Source organism: Phasianus colchicus, chromosome 2, assembly GCF_987193195.1.
Source record: "Phasianus colchicus chromosome 2, bPhaCol1.hap1.1, whole genome shotgun sequence".
Classification (NCBI taxonomy): Eukaryota; Metazoa; Chordata; class Aves; order Galliformes; family Phasianidae; genus Phasianus; species Phasianus colchicus.
Window position 1 is genome coordinate 5,630,275 of NC_143437.1, and position 17,913 is coordinate 5,648,187.

Sequence of the window (17,913 nt, forward strand, 5' to 3'; positions counted from 1 at the left end):
ATTTGCTTCCTGCAACTATGACTTAAAGATGATTAAAGGGACTGAGCTTTTGGCCCAATTCCATTATAGTTTCATTATAGAATTTTGTATCAAATGTAGTAAAAGGCAAGTTCTGCTTTTTACCTAGGAGCTTTGTTTCGCAGGGAGAGCCATAACCTGCAAATCACCTACAAATTTCTTAGAGGGGGTTTGGGAGGACCGTGAAGCTAAGTGCGTATATGTGTAGAATGATACAGTGCTGTTTTCTGTTGAGCTTATCTACCCTAGAAAGGCTGATAAAAGCTGTGGATTATTTCCTAGTCTGCCTTGTCAAAATTCCCTTGGCACGAGTACAGTGTCTTTTCGGTAAAAGTTTTTAGGGTTTGCAAAGCTTGCTCACTTTCCCAGATACGCCGTTTCCTAGGTGTATGTGTAGTAGCCTAAATTTACTTTTGGTGCTTTGAGTATTAGCCTGTGAAGACGTAATAAAGTGTGTTGTCCTCTTTACTTAAAGGGCATCTTTACTTTTATTGGAAAAGGTGTTTGTGCTAATTGCTTGTCAAACCCTAATATTTCATTTTCTGATAACCTCCTAAAACACAGCGAGTTTCCTCCCTAAGGCAAACAGTTGTATTATTGAAACCAACACTTAATTTAAAGTAAAACAGTGGATATGTAAAATGATGAATACTGATTTAGATGCAGCATTAGACGTGTGCTGCATCCTGTCCTCACATATCTGTGGTGGTGCCAAGGATGTTGATGTGCAATATCCAGAGGGCAGGTGATATTATTAGGTATCTGTGCATGTTGTAAGCCTATGGTGGGACCTGCAAGTATCTGTTCTCAGTGCACTGTACATCCCTAGATTTTTAACAGGTACGTGCAAGATAACATTGTAATAATCTCTTTTGCTAAAACTGTCTTTTATGGCAGTAAAACAGATAGGAATGACAGCTTCCACCATGCAGTATGGCAATAAGCAGTAGGAAGAGACAATAACACTTTGTTGTTGTTGTTATAGCAATCTGGTTGCTTGCCAAAAACTCTTAGATAAATCACTACCTAGATGCAAGGCCTAAGTACTTAAACCAGATTAATAATTCGATCAACTCCTATCGTTTCTTCATAACAATGACCTTTTTGTAGAATGATAGAATCACCAAGGTTGGAAAAGACCTCCAAGATAATCTAGGCCAGCCGCCCACCTACAACCGACATTTCTCCAACTAAACCACATCCCTCACAGCTCCGCTGCCCTTCTCTGCACACGCTGCAGCCCTCGGTGCCTTTCCTGCAGTGAGGGCCCAGCACTGAGCACAGCACCGAGGTGCGGCCTCCCCAGTGCCAGTGCGGAGGGACGGTCACCTCCTGCTGCTGACACACGCCGGGGTGCCCTCGGCCTCCTTGGCCACCTGGGCACACTGCTGGCTCACGTTCAGCCGGCTGTCAGCTAACGGCCCAGGTCCATTTTCTCAACAGTGTCTTCCAGTCCCAGGCCTGTAGTGTTGCCTGGTTGTGGCCAAAGTGCTGGACCTGGCACTTGTAGCAGCTTGTGTAGCAAAACGTTTTATCAAATCTTTTTGTTTTTCTCCATATTTCAGTATGAAAGATCAGAATTTCCACAAGACGTTGTCCGGGAAATTTGCACCTGCACTCTTGCAATGTTACCCTAAAGGGGAATTTATTATAGGAAAAAAAGTGCACATTTTTAAGGCCAATTGGAATATGTACAGAGGAACTAGAAATGGTCATTCAGATGAAGCCAACGGGTGATTACACTTTTGCTAAGACTCCTTAGCTAAGCTGCTTGGAACTCTCCTAGCCTCAGGCACAACTTACTCATCTTATTAAGAAAAAAAATCAGTGGACATTTTCATAACCCTGAAAGGAATAAAAAAATTTTAGGTGTTTCATCCAACCTTAGGGCTAATCTACTTATTTTGTACTGTATAATCATAGTTACTGCTCCCCAAGGCAGTGAAGGCAAGCAGTCCAGAAAGTCTGTGAAGTAGCAAAGGCTGAAGTAATGAAAGACCCTAATTTTCCTATGTTTTTTTTAAAGAAAATCTCAGAAATTAATTTTTAAGTCTGTTTTCATTTATAGAAAGTTATACAGAGGGAACTTATTTTTGAAATCATTAGGTTTGGATTTTTGTGTGTAGCATTTTTTTTTCCCTGATGATTACTTTCTCTAACCTCTAGCAGCTTTTGGGTTCAGAGCATGGATTTCTAACTGGATTTAGCAGGAACCCATCGACATGTGCCTCCAGTCATAGAAAGAGTAAAAGATACGACGTTAAAAATACGATCCTAAAAATCTAGAGGACACATTTTTATTTAATTTGCATCATTTTTGCTTGGAAGCATCTGAAGCAAAGGAGTTGTGAACAACCCTAAAACTACATTTTCTCCTTCCACGTTTTGCCTAATGTTGCATACATGATGCAGTTAGTAGGATCTAGCCTCTTGTGAGGGACAGACCAAGCTCTCCAGTATGTCATGCTTAAAATCTGGAATGAGATTATTTTTATTGCTGGCAAATGCGGCTAAAGGGCATGAAGGAATTCAGTTGTTCATGACAGAATTATTAGCCAGCCCTCCCTTGTTTTCATCTTCGTATCAACCAGGCTTGTTTTTCATTAAGTTTGTGTATGAACTTATTTTAAATCTTCCTCAGTCTACTGTATAATTAAACTCCATGCTTGTAAAATCAAATGTTGGTTGAATTGGAATGTTGTTATGTTGTTAATATGAAATGCTTCTGTCTCCCTCCCCCACGGTTTTTTTTTTCTTTTCCAATTTCTTTTTTTTTTTTCTCTTTTTCTTTTCTTTTCTTTTCTTTTCTTTTTTTTATTTTTTTGGTCATTTTTCCCCCTTTCTTCTCTTTTCAAACCATGCTTGTAAGTAATTTTTTTTTTGTTTTCAGTTGAAGGTAAAATTGCCTGTTGATTTTTTTGGATTGCGAACCATTTCCTTAAACCATGGCAGTTCAGTATTTTCTGTGCAGCCCTTTGGTATTTCCAAGGATATATATATATCTTCCAAGGAAGAACCTGTTGAAATAATTGCATTGTCCTTTGGAAGCTGATTTCTCTTCCACGCCGTCTGCTGATCCAGCTGAGAAGCGGTTTGTGTGGTACCAAAGCTTCAGCACGCATCTCTCTCCCACTTTAAATGTTGTCAGTTCTTTAGGATTCTACTTTGTTTTCCATGTGTTTTTTTTTTACCACTTTCTCCTATTTTTTTCTCTTACTCCTGAGCCATTTTAAGAACCCAAAGGCTTTTCACAGCAGACTACAAGACTTACCATTACGTACACAGAAAGTCTGAGCTAACCTCAGGCAAACCGCAGTTTGGCACATGCTTTAGTCAACATTGGATCATTTAAGGAGATTGAGAAGTACATTTTATGGGATGGTGATTGAGACACTGTTGTCAGGTTTTGTTTCTAAACTCAAAAGGTTGGATACCAGCTGTATCAATCTTGTGCTGCTTTCGTTCCTATGACTGAAATCAGAATCTCACATTTTCTACTCCGGTTTCTTCATCAGAGTAGCGTATTAGATTACCATAGGTAAGAGCTCATCTGTCTACATTAGAAAGACATTTTTCACTCTGTCAAAAATTTAGCAGGTTTGCAAGCATGGATAACTGGCTTTTGCAGAGGACATGGTTTGTTGCAACTGGGTCTGTCTGCTCCCCATCGTCAGCCCCAGGTGTGCCGAATGCTGGGAGCAAGTAGCAGCTGAAATTAGCAACAGCTTTGCCAGGGAATTTTCCTACTGTGAGGAGCAGAACTGTTGGAAATGCTTGCTCTCCTGCATGTATGTTCCCTACAATTTTTTTACTTAACACTGTTCTGGGTTTTCATTCCTTTATGCTACACTATTAGTAAATGCCTATTCATGGTTGTGAGATGATTTCTCTTTATTAATTCATCAATCTGTATTATTGTGCTGCTGTTTTGATGATTGTTGGAGCGAATGTTTCAGGCCCAGGAGAATGTGAACCACTGAGAAATCCCTGCTCACCCCTTGAACTGTAAATGGATGTGTCACCCATTCAGTAGCAGTCATAGAATCATAGAATTGCTCAGGTTGGAAAAGACCTTGAAGATCATCAAGTCCAACTGCAACCTACCCAAATTACCCTAACTAACAACCCTCTGCTAGATCATGTCTCAGTCTTCTGGATAATGATCCAATTATGGACTTTTTTGATATATAAAAATGTACTTCTATGACTAGATTTTCATTAAGACAGTAAGCAAGTGCATTACTTATGCTGATCAAATTGGGAGCAGTTTGCTGTTTGCACTTTAAGCTTGTCTAAGGCCTAACTGAAAGCTATTTGAGGACACTTTATGACAATATCTTGGCACTCTCAGATCTTCTCTCCATAGTGCCATTAGTGCTCTCCATTATCTTCTTGCCACATTTTTGCCTGTAGCTGTTCCATCTCCTGATACCATTTGGTTTCTTGGCACAGTTAGGCTCAGTGACCACCTGTGGGGGAGCTGTTAGGTCTTGGTTTGAACTGGTGATTGTACACCTGGTGAAGGGCTGTGGCTGCCCAGGGAGCACAGACAAATTGTTTGCAGCTGTGCTCCCCAGGTGACCAGAAGGGGTGGACTCAGGGAAGGACCTTCCTGGGTACATATAAAAGCCAGCCACCGAAGGGAGAGCAGCTTTTGGACCTGGGCTGCTTCTTGGGTTGGTGTGCTGCACAGCTAGAGAGCCCCTTTGCCAGCTGGGTGAGTTCAGTTCTAGTTTCTATACTTTTGCCTACCTGTGAATGCTTTATCTGGTATTGCCAAAAACCCCTCTGAAGCAGTTTTGCTTCTCTGTGAGCTGAACGCCACCTATTACTGGTTATCATAATGCACCAGCTTCATTGAAAGTTCGTCGCTTGCTGAACTAAGTGGAGAACTTTAAATCTGGGATTTGTAAAAGGTGACCGCCTCCACCTCAGCAGTGAGTTCTTATTTTCTTAATTTGTTCTGTTATGTGTTATTTCTTAATATGTTATCAAAGGAGGACTTAAGGTTGAGGCTATTCCCTAGGTAGTAAAATAGACTGTTGTCCGTTCATTTGGTGGAAGCTACAGTGATTTCTTGCAGGCGATTTTTCTGTCTATAAATAGAAATGCCCTACTGACATAACTCTGAAAACAGACGTTAGGAGAGAGACTTGTGTACTGGTTGCATCAAGAGTGCCTCAGCTTGGAAGTATGAGATTTACTTCTGACAATTTCAAGGTCAAATTTACTGTGAATGTTCTTTAGTGAAATGTCAGGAATGTATAATTATATGGCACATACCCAGCTTGAGAGAAGTACAAGAAGGTATCTTCTTAATGTTCAGTCCTAGATCATGAAGCTATTTGAATTGGTGGTGTTTGAAACATTTTTAAAAACACCAGGTCTGAATTCTGATATTGCTGGAGAGTCAAAGCTTTTGTGTGCTGACGAGACCTGAATGCAGAGAGGAGTGGGTTGGGAGTGGCTGACATTCAAGTAGCTCTGTTTTAGAACAATATTCTAAAACAATATTTTAAAAATGCATGTCTCTATTCACTTATTTAGGTTTTGGGTTTTTAGAGAAAAACAGTAGCTAAGCAGAGTTATAAAGCAGCTGTGCTCCCAGGACCTTTTACCCTCCAGTTCTGTAACTGGGATCTTCAGTTCTCCTTGTCTCCTGCCCTTGCACCCAGATCTGTTGCCAACACAACTTGTGGTTGTGCTGCTGTCCAGTCCGGCCATTGGTGTGCATTCCATTCTGCTTGCCATTCTGAGCCTTAGTGAAAAAACTTAATTCCACCTGAATTCTGCATCTAGTGGCAAATGTATTAACCTTGATTTGCAGCAGTGGGGCTGTGTTCCCATCTTTCTGCCTGTGGTATCCGGTCTCCTATCCTGCCTTAAGAAATGGGAGCATGTTTCTGCTATTCTTCAGCTGAACGTACTTTACCTTTGATCATCATGTAAATTTCTGGCCGATTCAGGCAGAGCTTTTCAAACCACAACCACTGAGCAGGATTTTTCAGTCGCTCACAAATCCTCGCAATTTAGCTCTTTGTTACTGGTGTTCAACTTGCAGGCCACGCTCCCCTTAATAGTTACTTGTTCCCCTGTAATTATTCACAGCCCTGTTTTGGCTTTGTGAAGGAATTTATCAGAGCATACAGTATGCTGCATCTGTTGCAGACGATCTGCAGTTGCTGTGACCGCTGCCTTGGCAGCTTAAGATCAATGAGGAGCAATAGGAGCACCTCGGACGCTCTGCTCGTGACCTTGCGAGGTCATAAGCAACAACAAGAGTATCTTGCAAGGTTATTCTTCTGTGTTACTCCCTCTGTATTACTGTCTTCATGTTTTTTGAGGATTAGATCTAGGAAATATAAGAGGATTGGGGATTATTTTGCAAGGATTTTAAGCCACTTATCAAGGTATACATTTCTTCTTTTTGAACACTTTCTTGTTTCTCATTTCAGAGTATACTTACAGAGCAGGTTTCTCGAGCACAGCCTTAATTCTCTGCCTTTCAGATATTCTAACATGAATCCATTGCACCTTGCAGACTCCAACATGTCCCCATGTCCCCTCTCCCAGCACACACAGGACAGCCCTGGTGCAGGCAGACTGCTCCTGCCCTCTGCTCAGGTCGTCAGAGAGGTGGGATGCCTTGGGTGCAGAGCTGTGTGGGTACCCACATGGGGAAGTGCCAGTGCTGGAAGGCAGTGTGGCATGAAGGTTTCTCAGCCACAAAATGTATCCAACTTTTTTTTTTTTTTTTTTTTAGTGCAGCAGTATTTTTTAACTATTATTTTTAATCAGTGACATATACCAGGCAGTAGAGCATGTTTTTGCTTTTGTTTTCTATTGTGAATAATCAATGCATACACTGGGCTTTAATTAAAAGCCAAGCAGTACAATGGCTGCAGCAATAAGTAACTCCTACTGCATTGAGTTTTAACTGGGATCTGCTAGTATGTTAGCTGGATTTAGAAGAAGATAATTATAGGTATTTTTCACTTCCACAGTGTATGGCTGTAAAGATGTTTACTGTTGAATTGCAAATCCAATTATAATACATGGAATTGTACATAGATCCCAGAAGATCTTGTTTTATTATTGCAGGCTCTAGCATCGCTAATAGGCTTGGCTGTCCTTTGGGCTCATTAACCGCACTGTTTCAAGTCCTTTTTCCCACTTTGACTCTTTGTTCATTCTAGAGAAATACTTCTAATTTGATTTTGTGGTCTTAAATCCATATGCCAAATATATTAAAGCTCCTCGGGCTGGTTTTGTTAACACCTACAGCCCACCTAATGGTGCTTTCTCTATAGAAAGTCCTGTGATGATGCTTGTGATACACACCCCTCCCACATTGGAGAACTTGCTATACTGTTGTTTTTCAACATAAAGTGTGTCTTTTGCTACTGTTAATTTTAAAATGTATATAGTTCAGGGCCTTCTTATGGAAGGGTTGCTTCTTTTCTCAGCTGACTATGGAATAGAGTTGTTTTGGATCTGAGCTCCAGATTTACAAGTCCTGACTTCTGTGTCATTGCTGCATTTTAGTTTTTTAGCCTCTTAAATCTCCCTGTTTGCTGAAGTATGCTGAAGGTTGATTTAAATGGGTTGTGAGTTCTGCCCACATAATCTGGTTGATAATGGCTATTGCAGGACCGTTATTCCTATGCACAAATATTTTTGTTAATACTGTGCCAAGTATAGTTATTTTTTGGCCCTCCAATTCACTACCAATATACCAGCAATTGTTTGGACTTTTTCTCTGCTGCCTATCAGATAGTAGTGATATCCACAAGTACCGATGAGTGAGGGTGGGAGTGCAGGTTCCTGGCAGATACTTATTAAGTAAAATAATTGAATGAGAGAGTGCTTTGTTGGTTTTTTTATTGACACTTTAAGTGCTGTACTGTTGGCTTTGAATCAGGTTTTGGCTGAGTTGGTTGGCCTTCCAAACCATTTTTACTTTTTTACCTTTGCAGTGGTTCATTAAATGAGTTTGGGCACTTCTGTGTTGAGAGAAGGAGCTGCTTATTACTTACCCAGGTGGAGATAATGGGAGCAATCATCAGACAATATTGCAAAAGTTGGAGTTGCTTTTGGTTAGGGTTCTGATGCATATTTAAAACTTGGGTTCTTTGAAAGCTGTACGTGTGTTGTGTGCGTTGAGCAGCTGATGTTTTCATTGTATGTGTGTGCACGTGTGTGTTTTAGGCTCTTTGAAATCTCCCCAGTAACTTTCAAGGTTTGCATGCAAGCTGTATTGAAGGTAAGCTTTGAATTGCTACACTCCCCATCTCCAGACTTCTCACACATCCTCGTGTGCAGGGAGTGCATGCTTCCATTAGTTTGTAAATCAGCATAGAAAGTTTATTTCTTGATTTAGGCTTTACTAGTTGCTGAATTTTATGTCAGTGCTATAAGCTCCGGCAGTGTTTTATCTGCTGATTAGTCTTATAGCATAAAGTGCCTGGTGATGCATTGTGTAGAAGGTACTATAAAAATAGTTTATGGTGTAAGAGCAAGGAGAAATGTAGGGAGCACAGATTCACTTGTTTGGATGAACAGGAGTCCCTAAGCAATCGTTTGTCAGCAGCAGTTAAAGATTGGTTTATACTTGATGATCGAATCTTTAATAAACATGTTTTTAACTGAAGTAAAACAGTTTTATTGAAGGTAAAGTAAGGGATTTACATGTTTATGTCATTTTATCTACTGGGGGGGGGAGAGGGAAGGCATATCCATCCGATTTGCACAATAAATGTCCTTGCCAGTAATAGTGTTGAGGAAAATAATTAAAACGAAGTCTTAATGTTACATGTATCAAGTCCCTTCCTATGACAAAAGCAGCCGAAGTTTAATTCCGTGTATGGATGGGCATCACATCTGAAAATAACAAAGCACAATCTTCCTACGTGGAGAGATCATATTAGTTGCAAAGGTAATTGCTTCTTAAAACTATTCTCAAGGCTTATCTGACTGCAGTCTGCTCGTTCTCGAGCACTATTTGACAGTTGGCCAAAAAGAATCTGGGTGATGTTAGCACCGAAGAGCAGCTTGGGGACAACTGCTTTTGCACCTAAAAGCTCCTCACAAATTCTAACCGACGCAGTTCAGACAGCCCTGGTGGGTGACGTCGGTGTTACTGCCTGAGTCGCACAAATGGGGAACATAAGGCTCAGACAGCTTTAACCAAAGTATCCGAATGTACGTGTGCTTGGTGGGGTTCTGTTTGTTTTTGTTTCTGTTTTGACAGACTTCAAAAGTATTACCAGAATTCTCAAGTCTTTGAACAGAGCTTGTTCTAAAGCCGTATAAACATTGGCAGTAATTTTGCAGTGGCTACTTGTGTGACCGCACTGCAACAGCTTGGGTTGAGGCTAGAGCTGCAGATGAGACGTTTCTCATATGTGGGCTAGCTGCTGCTGAGCATAATTGATATCTTATGTTCTCTGCAGTGTGGGTTTGGTGTGATTTTTTTCTTGTTCAGAGAACGCTAATGGCACATAATTGTTAGCTGCAGATAAAAAAAGGATTGTCTTGGGATGATTTTGTCTGCTCGTGTTTTAGGGACAACTTTACTCATCAGCTGTCGCTGAACTCAATGGAATCTAACAGAATTGGCTTTCAGCAAGAGAAAAGTATGTTTTAACTGTATTTTTCAAAATATACGGGGATGTGCTTTGTTTGTGTGTAATTAGATAACCAGCACTTGCAGCTGTGACAGCTGATCTTTATTAAAGATGCAATATGAGACTGCAAAATAATTAGCGCTTTTAAAGTAAAGATTAATGGGGAGATCAGCAACCTCCTGTCTTTTTTCCTGTGTGTGCCGAACTATGAATATACCTGTGATAACGTAATTGTGACAAGATGCAGAGCAGCCTGGTATCAGCAACTAGCCTCCAAGTTCATCCACAAATCACGTGGTGGGATTTATTGCAGTGAAGCAGTTCCCAAAGCTCAGTTTGTTCAAGGGACGTGCTGACTGCGTACCAGTCAAACAGCGAGATGCAAAGGTGTGTGGGCTGAGCTGCTGCCCAGCTGGGAGAGATTCCCAGATCCCTCAAGTGAGGGAGGGAACCGAGTGGCACAGCTGTGAGTTCCAATGGCCATTAGGACTGCAGGTCCTTTGAAAACCTCTTCCAGGTGTCATCACTTGCATACTTCAGGAATGTGCGTATTTTTCCTGTTGGTTGCCGTGCCTCCAAGTGACAAGAGGTTTTCCATCAGCTGAGATGCAGGATTTCTTGTGTCTGTTGTTGCTGTTGTTATTAATTTACCTTCAGGAACAGTTTTGTTCTAATTAGCTTAATGAAAAGTCATTTAAATAACGTTTCCTTGCTTCTAGTTATCTCAGGATGGCAGGAAGCAGAGTGGGGAAAACAATGCTACATCACTCTCATGTGAGAGCATTTATAAGATGACTTCTGCTGAGGGCTTTTGATGACACGGCACGTGTTTCAGAGGGCCTATCTGTATTGTAGATGTCTAGTAAATGCAACATAGAAGTGTTCCTATTACGAAATAGAAAGGTCTTGCTGCAAGCTATTGAATTCTACAGGACAGGACACGCTGAAAATCTTGAAGTGCATCTTGAACAACTATGTTCCGCACGTCACTATGTAATATAAGCATGGTCTGGTGAGATTTAAGACCAGAAAAAAATGTTACTCCTTTTGCTGTATGCATTACAATTAGCAAAATACAAAAATGGTACATGTATATTTATATCTTTATATCGGACTATATCAATGGAAAATTATCCAAGTTTAAAGTTCTAAGTGACTTGGTCTTGAATTCTAAGATTTTTAGTTGGAACAGCTTTTTCCTGATTCCAATGGGAGGATGAATAATATACATTATTAATGGTACTGAAAAACAATCTTGTGAGTGTTCAAATTGATTGGTTATCATTTTCCTAAAAATGCAATCTGTAACAGAAATTCACAGCAAGCTCGCTTGAGTGGCATTGTTATAATAATTGAATATCAGAGTTAATGAAATATTCAGAAGGTTCCCGTCCTCGTTTTCTTTCTTGCCCGTCTGTTAGTGAGATTGGCAGTTAATGAATCTTGAGGTAACACAATTGTTCTGTTACCCTCTCCCTATATGTATGGACTTCCAGAAGAAAGGAAATGTTTAAACCTACTATTTAATATCTTTTCGTTGTCTAAGAGCCGTCTCTTGCTAAAAATATTATTTCTGTGTTGAAAGGCTTAGAAATGAAGTATGCTAATAAAAGAATATCTGATTCGTTATCCAGAGGAGAACTTAATGCAGCAGGGATTGGAAAATGTATGGTTCATATTAAAACATAGTTTTCCATTGAATCTGTGACAAAATTTTCAGTTCTATTTTTGCAGTAAAAATTAGATTGACGGCTATTAAATGGATTCTTGTAAGGCAGAAGAGGAGGAAGATTTGTAATAAACTCAAATCCTCAGAGCCAAAACAGCAAATCGGGTCCCTGGATTTCTAAGGGTGCGTTCGTGTGTTTGTGCATTAATTCAGTTTACAGTTGTATCTACATTCCCCACCTGAAGGAATCCCTTTGTAGCATGGATTCTGTTCTGAAGCTCTCAGACTTGAGAAAGGAAAAGCTGTAGGGTGGTAAGATAGCACTTCTCCCCTGCTACACCTGTGGCAGTTTGAGACTGGTGGGCCGGGAGAAGGGTCTCCTGCCTCCTGGTGCTGTGCGTGGGCTTCCCTGTAGAGCCAGGCACGAGAGCAGTGCCAAGTAGCCCCAGTTCCCTGTGGGATTGATCTGGTGTTCCTTGCTCCTCACTGCTGTCTCCATCGTGTGAGAGGAGAGAGTTGGCTTTTTAAAAATTGCTTATTTTGAATATTGATGTCCAGGTTGCCTTTGCATGTTCTCGTCATGTCGTGTGGTGGGTGTGTACCTCCCAGTTCTCATACGTTAGATTTCTCCAGGCAGATTACTCGTGTGGACTTGTTTTAATCTTTGCCATGTTGGGAAGAGAATCTCCAGTATTTACAGTAGTTGTTAAATACCTGCCCTGATGAAGTTGCTATGCGCCCTGATCCGTGGGACACCCACAGCCACTCTAATGAGAAAAGCCGCTTAGCTAAGTTGCACTACTTGCATCATCCTCTTCATTACTTGGAGAAGAAACGTTTTGCTTTGGGAAGGGTTCTCCATTTCTGTTACTGTGGGAAGTACTTCTCACATAGCAGTCCTCTCGCTGCACTTTCACACCAGGAATCAGGTTGAGGAAGAAAAATGTGAGTTGCTCTGGGGATCACTGTGCTCATGTAGTACTGTGAGAATTTTATGCACAGTTTTTGTCTTTAATTATTCTTGCAATAAGAGCTTGTTTGAAGCTAGCTGTCTTTTGTAATGGATGTGAGTGACGCAATTGGTAAAATTTTCTGAGCACTTGTGCAAAGGTAAAGTAGTTCAAACTGTAAGAGGGCATAAAATGCATTAAGAGAAGGTTTTAGTAAGCAATCTGCCAGTCTGTTTCCTTTGGGAGAATGTGTACTCTTTTTCTGTGTCCGAAGTTGGGCACTGATAGGAGCAGGCGAGTTCTCGGAAATGCGTAATGCTCTGATTTCCCAGTGAGCATGGGAGGACTGTGGGAAGTCCCAGAGAGAGATACTAAGTTAGGCTTTAGGAAGCTCTCTATGAAGTGTGCTTTCTAAGAATCGTTTTAACACAGAGACTGCAGAGCTTGTGTTGTGAATGTCTTGGTTCTAGGGTGAGCAGCTGCCCTAATATTTCTCCATTCAGTGACTATATGAGCATCAGCCTTGGGATGTATACACTCCTCAGACTCGTGTAAATTCGTTCAGTCTTCAAGCACTACATCTGCAAAATGGATCTTAGGTAATTATAGCTCCAAACCCAATGAAGATTCATAACACTGTGAATGTTCCCCACTATTTCCAAGCTCATTTTTGACTATTCTGATTCATTTCAACATTTTCATCTGTATGTTTACAGCAGCAGGATGCGAGTTTCTGACTAGCGTAAGAAGCTGAAATCATCGTTACATTTGAGCTTTATATAGCAACCATTTGGCATCAGGTTCATAAAGGTTCAGGAGAAGGTTGTGGAGCAGAAATGCAAGGGAGAGTAACAATTTTCATATAGTTCTCTAATTCAGCTAAGAGAACAAACAATATATCTCACATTTGGCAAAGCTGGCACATGAAAAACATACTTGAGAATGGGAATTTATATCAAGATGAAAACTTAATGACTTTTTAATGGTATCAGGAGGTTTCCCTTCTATTGACTACTCTTTATTATCATCATAAGTATAGTAAGCATTAAAAAAACAATAATTGATAACGCTTTTGAAATAAATGTCTTCATTAACTTTTCCACTTGCTAAAATAAATCTCATTTGACAGCAAGCACCCAAACACTTTAATAAACTTAGATAAACATGAAATAATACTGAACATCCAAACGTTATAAGAAATTGTCTGGGCCTGCCTGTTTTCTCAGTAAGTACAAAAAATGGATGGAATAAGTAGAAAGTAATTCTTCAATAAACATGTTCAGTTGGAGAACAAATTCACAGTGCTGCTTGGCTGTTTCAGAATGTTTTAAACATGGATTTTAAATCAGTTAAACTATTGGATAAAAGATGAGAAATGGTGAAAAAGACTATATAGTAGGAATTTGTCAAGGCAGGCTGTTAATACAGTCTCTGTCACTTCAGGGTTTTAGCAAGTTAGAGTCTGTTTTTGGGAAAAGAAGATCAGGCAAAAATTTGAATTCATAGTGAAACTCAGAATGAAAACGAAAGAAAACTTAGGTTGTCTTAATTTTCCAGCAGTGGTGGAACACGGGATCAGCTATGCTCCAGTTCAAAGGCAAATGGAAAAGTGAATGCGAGTAAGAAGCTTTGAAAATTGGAGACAGTTGTTGTGTTTATACTGAATAGCTGCAGCAAATGCTGTATTAGTGCTGGTGGAGAAGGCCCGAACCACGTGCAGCTGAATACAGGAAATGACATCAGTGGGAAACTACTGATGCAGCACTCCTGGAAAATTTCCATTTTTGAAAGTTGTAGCAAAAGCTTTTTGGACTTACAGGTTTTATTTTTCATAGTAGGAGTTATTGCTTGCTCTTTAATAAGTGCCCTCCAAGTGATGTATGGTGTTTTTTACCGTAGGACTTCAAAAAGCATGCTGTGTGTCAGTTTTAAACCCACCTGACTAAAAATTACCATCAGTACCTATTTCTTCAATATGTGCTTTTTGTTCCGTGACTCTCAGCCTGGTAATTTAGTAAAGGAATTGCACGTGAACCTATCTCTCAGTATTAAGGGGTGACCTGACACAGAGCTTCTTCGAGACCCTTGTGTTAAGTGAGTGATGGAGTTGGGAATGATTCCTACTGATATGGATGGAAAGTATGGATGAATTTCTGAAGAAGCAAGGAAAGACAACGGGAATGCTAACTAGATAAGTATCAACTGAAAATGGAAATTCAGACCACCGTTTTGTGACAACAGAAGAAAAGTTCCAAAAAACTAGAAAGATCGCTCATTACACTGCTGAAGTGAATATGATAGAGATAAATTACTGTCAAAATGCTACTTGGAAAAATCAGGAGAGAAGACTAGGTACATAAAACTACCTTAAATACTACTCATAAAAGCTAATGGTGGCTGGGGAAAGCTTAAGACAACTTCTACAAGCTAATGTGAGTAATCGGCAGGTTTGTAAGCACTGTGTTGGTGTCCGTAGCACAGGCAGAGGAATTTCTGTAACTTCTAAAGAATGAAATTGGCTTCTGCAGAAAAAGGAAATAAAATTTGTTGCCCTTATTAATGTTATTAAATAGCCTAGGAGTTCTGCTTCTCTCTTCTTAAACCACACTAAATGGAGCTTGGAGTTATATAGTTACAGCTGAATATCTTTTCTCTAATGCATACATCTAATGCTCAGATTTAACTTCCTGGTGTGCTGTATATCATGTTCATTTGTCTCGGTGTGACAGTGCTGAAGTAACATGAATATTTATCAGCTTGTTAAAAAGTATATTAAAAATCAGCATCGTTATATTAATTGACCTTAAAAAAAAAAAAAATTAATCAGTACCTAAAGGGTCTCATGATAATTTTATGTAAAGTCAAATTCGCATACCTTTTAAAACGTTCTCCTTAATCTATTCATGCTCATTTAAAACTGTGTGTTATTCTGCATCATACTTTGGCCAAAGAATCTTCCAGGAATCCTTCAAGCCAACGTTTTGACATACTTCTCCAATTAGTTCATTAATAGTATGTAAACTTCACATTCTGATTTTCATTGGCAAATATGTTTGGTATTTGCCAGGCTTTGTGTGTATCCAACCACTGGACTGAGCCATTTCAAAGGCCTGCTTAGATGATAGAAGGAAGAGGCTGATGTTAGCAGGGCAAATCCAAACCTCCCACTTCACCTTTTCTCCTCGCTCTGGGTGAGCATAGCTCTGCAGTGGCTGGGAGGGCACAGCTCCCCACAAGTTTATCTAGAACTTCATTTGATGTCAATTCTTTCTCTGTTCAATTTCAGTTTTGCTTCGTTTTTGTTTCTTTTCCCTTCAAGGACCCTTTAGTGTAGCTGTCTTCAGATTAAAAACTACTGGTTCTAAATGAACATAAATATAAAAACAAAAATTTATAAATAATGCGAATGCAATTGCAGGCACAGACAGCATATTGCAGAGTCTGCAGCAAACATTTGCTGGCATTCTAGAAGTTGTCCAGGATGGCATGTGTTGAGTAGGATGGAGAAAACCTGTTCATGCCTAAATTTAGCCCTACCTGTTTTTATTATTTTTTTAACAATAAGCGTGGTTCTGTCTTGGATGAGGCAGAAAGCATTTATTCTTTATCTGATAACTGCTCTGTAATGGCTTTCATGACTAGAGATAACCGTAGTCGTTCTGCAGTGCCTGAGGTAGCGTCGCTTTTGGCTCTTCAGTTCTCAAGTTCCTACTTTCTAATAAGTGTGAAAGAAAGGTGCCTTGAGAACGAGCCAGACATCTTTCACAGTACGGCAATAAGTGTGAGTGGTTAATCTGACTGGGAATCCAATATTTGCAATGGAAATGCAAAAAAAAAAAACCAAAAACACCCAAACAAACCAACCCAAACAAACATACCACAAAGTAAGACTTGGAGTAGGTCGAATAACTTAGTCCTTATCTTACTATGGTTACTTTTTTAAGAGATTATTTAGAATTTAGCTTTTGTGTTTATTTTAGATAGTTTTATATTGTCATTGGGGACTGTAAACCAGGTTTCCATTATGCTATACTGTTTATACTCATAGCCTTACAAAACTTTTTATGGCCTTTAACCTAGATGACAGTGCTGGGGTTTCATTACATGGTTGCCTAAGCACTTTCTTTTTATATCAAAATGATTTATATGTTCTGTAGATTTTCCATTTCCTCTTTTGAGAATGCCAGAAAAGGAAGATCGCTGCAATAGTCACTGTGATTGATACTACGCTTCTGAAGACAGATGGGGATTATTTAATGCTGGGGGACTTTCCAATTAGCTCTATATCCCACTCATGTTTAGAATTATCAGCTAATTTTGTATGCTGAGCTAGCTCCACAGCTTTTGTCACAGGCACGCTCATGGCACCGAGAGCTGAGAAGCTAATGATGCTTCACAGCTGATTACTATATAGTATGTGCTAGAATGCTTTTCCACGTATTTATTCAGGAGTGGCTATCAGTATTTAAGACATCAACGTTGGGCCACCGCCTTTAAGCAAATTTCTTCCAAGTCAAGCCATTAGGGAACTAGTTTTACAAGCTGATGTTCCATTATGGATGAGTAGAGGCAACAGTAAAACATGATCGATATTCTGTCCCCAGTGGTCTGCCCCAAAACTTAGCAAAGGAAGTTGAAACACAGATTGGAGAGAGAGGTTTTGATTTCTGCTGAGCGGTCAGAGATTCTCTAGTCACCGGGCTTCTGAGGTTAGGTGTTCTGACACCCAATGCAAAGTATGGCAAACCCTGAGATACGTTGGGCAATTGCCATCTGGTGTTACATCCAAAATGGACACTCCTGGAGTTGCCCTTTTAACAAATGTATTGGGCGATGGGATTGGAGTACTGTAGGTTACCATTCAAAATCTGGAGCAGTTTTAAAATCAGCCAGAAGCCTACGCAGTGAATAACTCAATAGTTGGAGTCATTTTCTCCTCTTTAGTTTTGTCCAGTGGAGAACATTAAATTCCTTGGCAAGAGAAACAATCCTGTAGCGTGGAATGTAGAATTTTCAGAGAGCCTGAGTGCTAGAGCAACAGCCCTTTTTGACTTGCTGTACTGGGGTAGGTACTGTGTTACTTCTATGGCTTTGCATCATTTTTCTCAGCTAAAACACTCAACTCCTATTGCATTATCATTATTATCGCCTGTTTGGGCTTGCAGTGGCGGATACAAGTTTGAGTAGAACATTTCTAGGAAAATATTCTTCCCTGTAGAAAAAATATTTAGCAACAGTGGCTTTGTTTTATGTAACACGTGTGTCTGTGAGCATCCAGAATTATTGATGTGCTCCTGCATTTGTGTGAGAAAATAGCTGGAAAAAACCCTGTTCATTAGGGACAATGAAATTCTCTGTAAGAGGTGGTGCTAGTATTTGTGATAATATTGATTACTCTTTCACTGGTGCGTAGCCATTTTGTAAAGACACTTACCTGTACTGTGAACAGAGAAATAGGAATACTATAGATAATTTTCATCTTTATTTACCAGAAACTGTCATTTAGTGTATGCGGGTATATATTGTGAGAACGAGTTGAATTTTCTTACCCATCTACTAACCAAAAAGACTGGCAGGTATTGTGCAAGTGAGTTTGTCTTTTTTTTTTAACTCTGTGTGTTGTGGTTTGACCCAGCAGGTGGCTGAGCAC

The 17,913-nt window shown here is 39.9% G+C and overlaps 1 protein-coding gene and 1 long non-coding RNA gene across 9 annotated transcripts in view; both read left to right on the forward strand.

The window, feature by feature from the left end:
- The window catches only part of MACROD2 (mono-ADP ribosylhydrolase 2), an 836,889-nt gene that overhangs the window by 621,862 nt on the left and 197,114 nt on the right, over positions 1-17,913 (forward strand). The window lies entirely within an intron of this gene.
- LOC149918830 (uncharacterized) lies at positions 1,327-15,571 on the forward strand. The gene is made up of 3 exons (XR_016463839.1): positions 1,327-4,735; positions 12,734-12,862; positions 13,821-15,571. It is a non-coding gene; the product is annotated as an uncharacterized LOC149918830 (long non-coding RNA).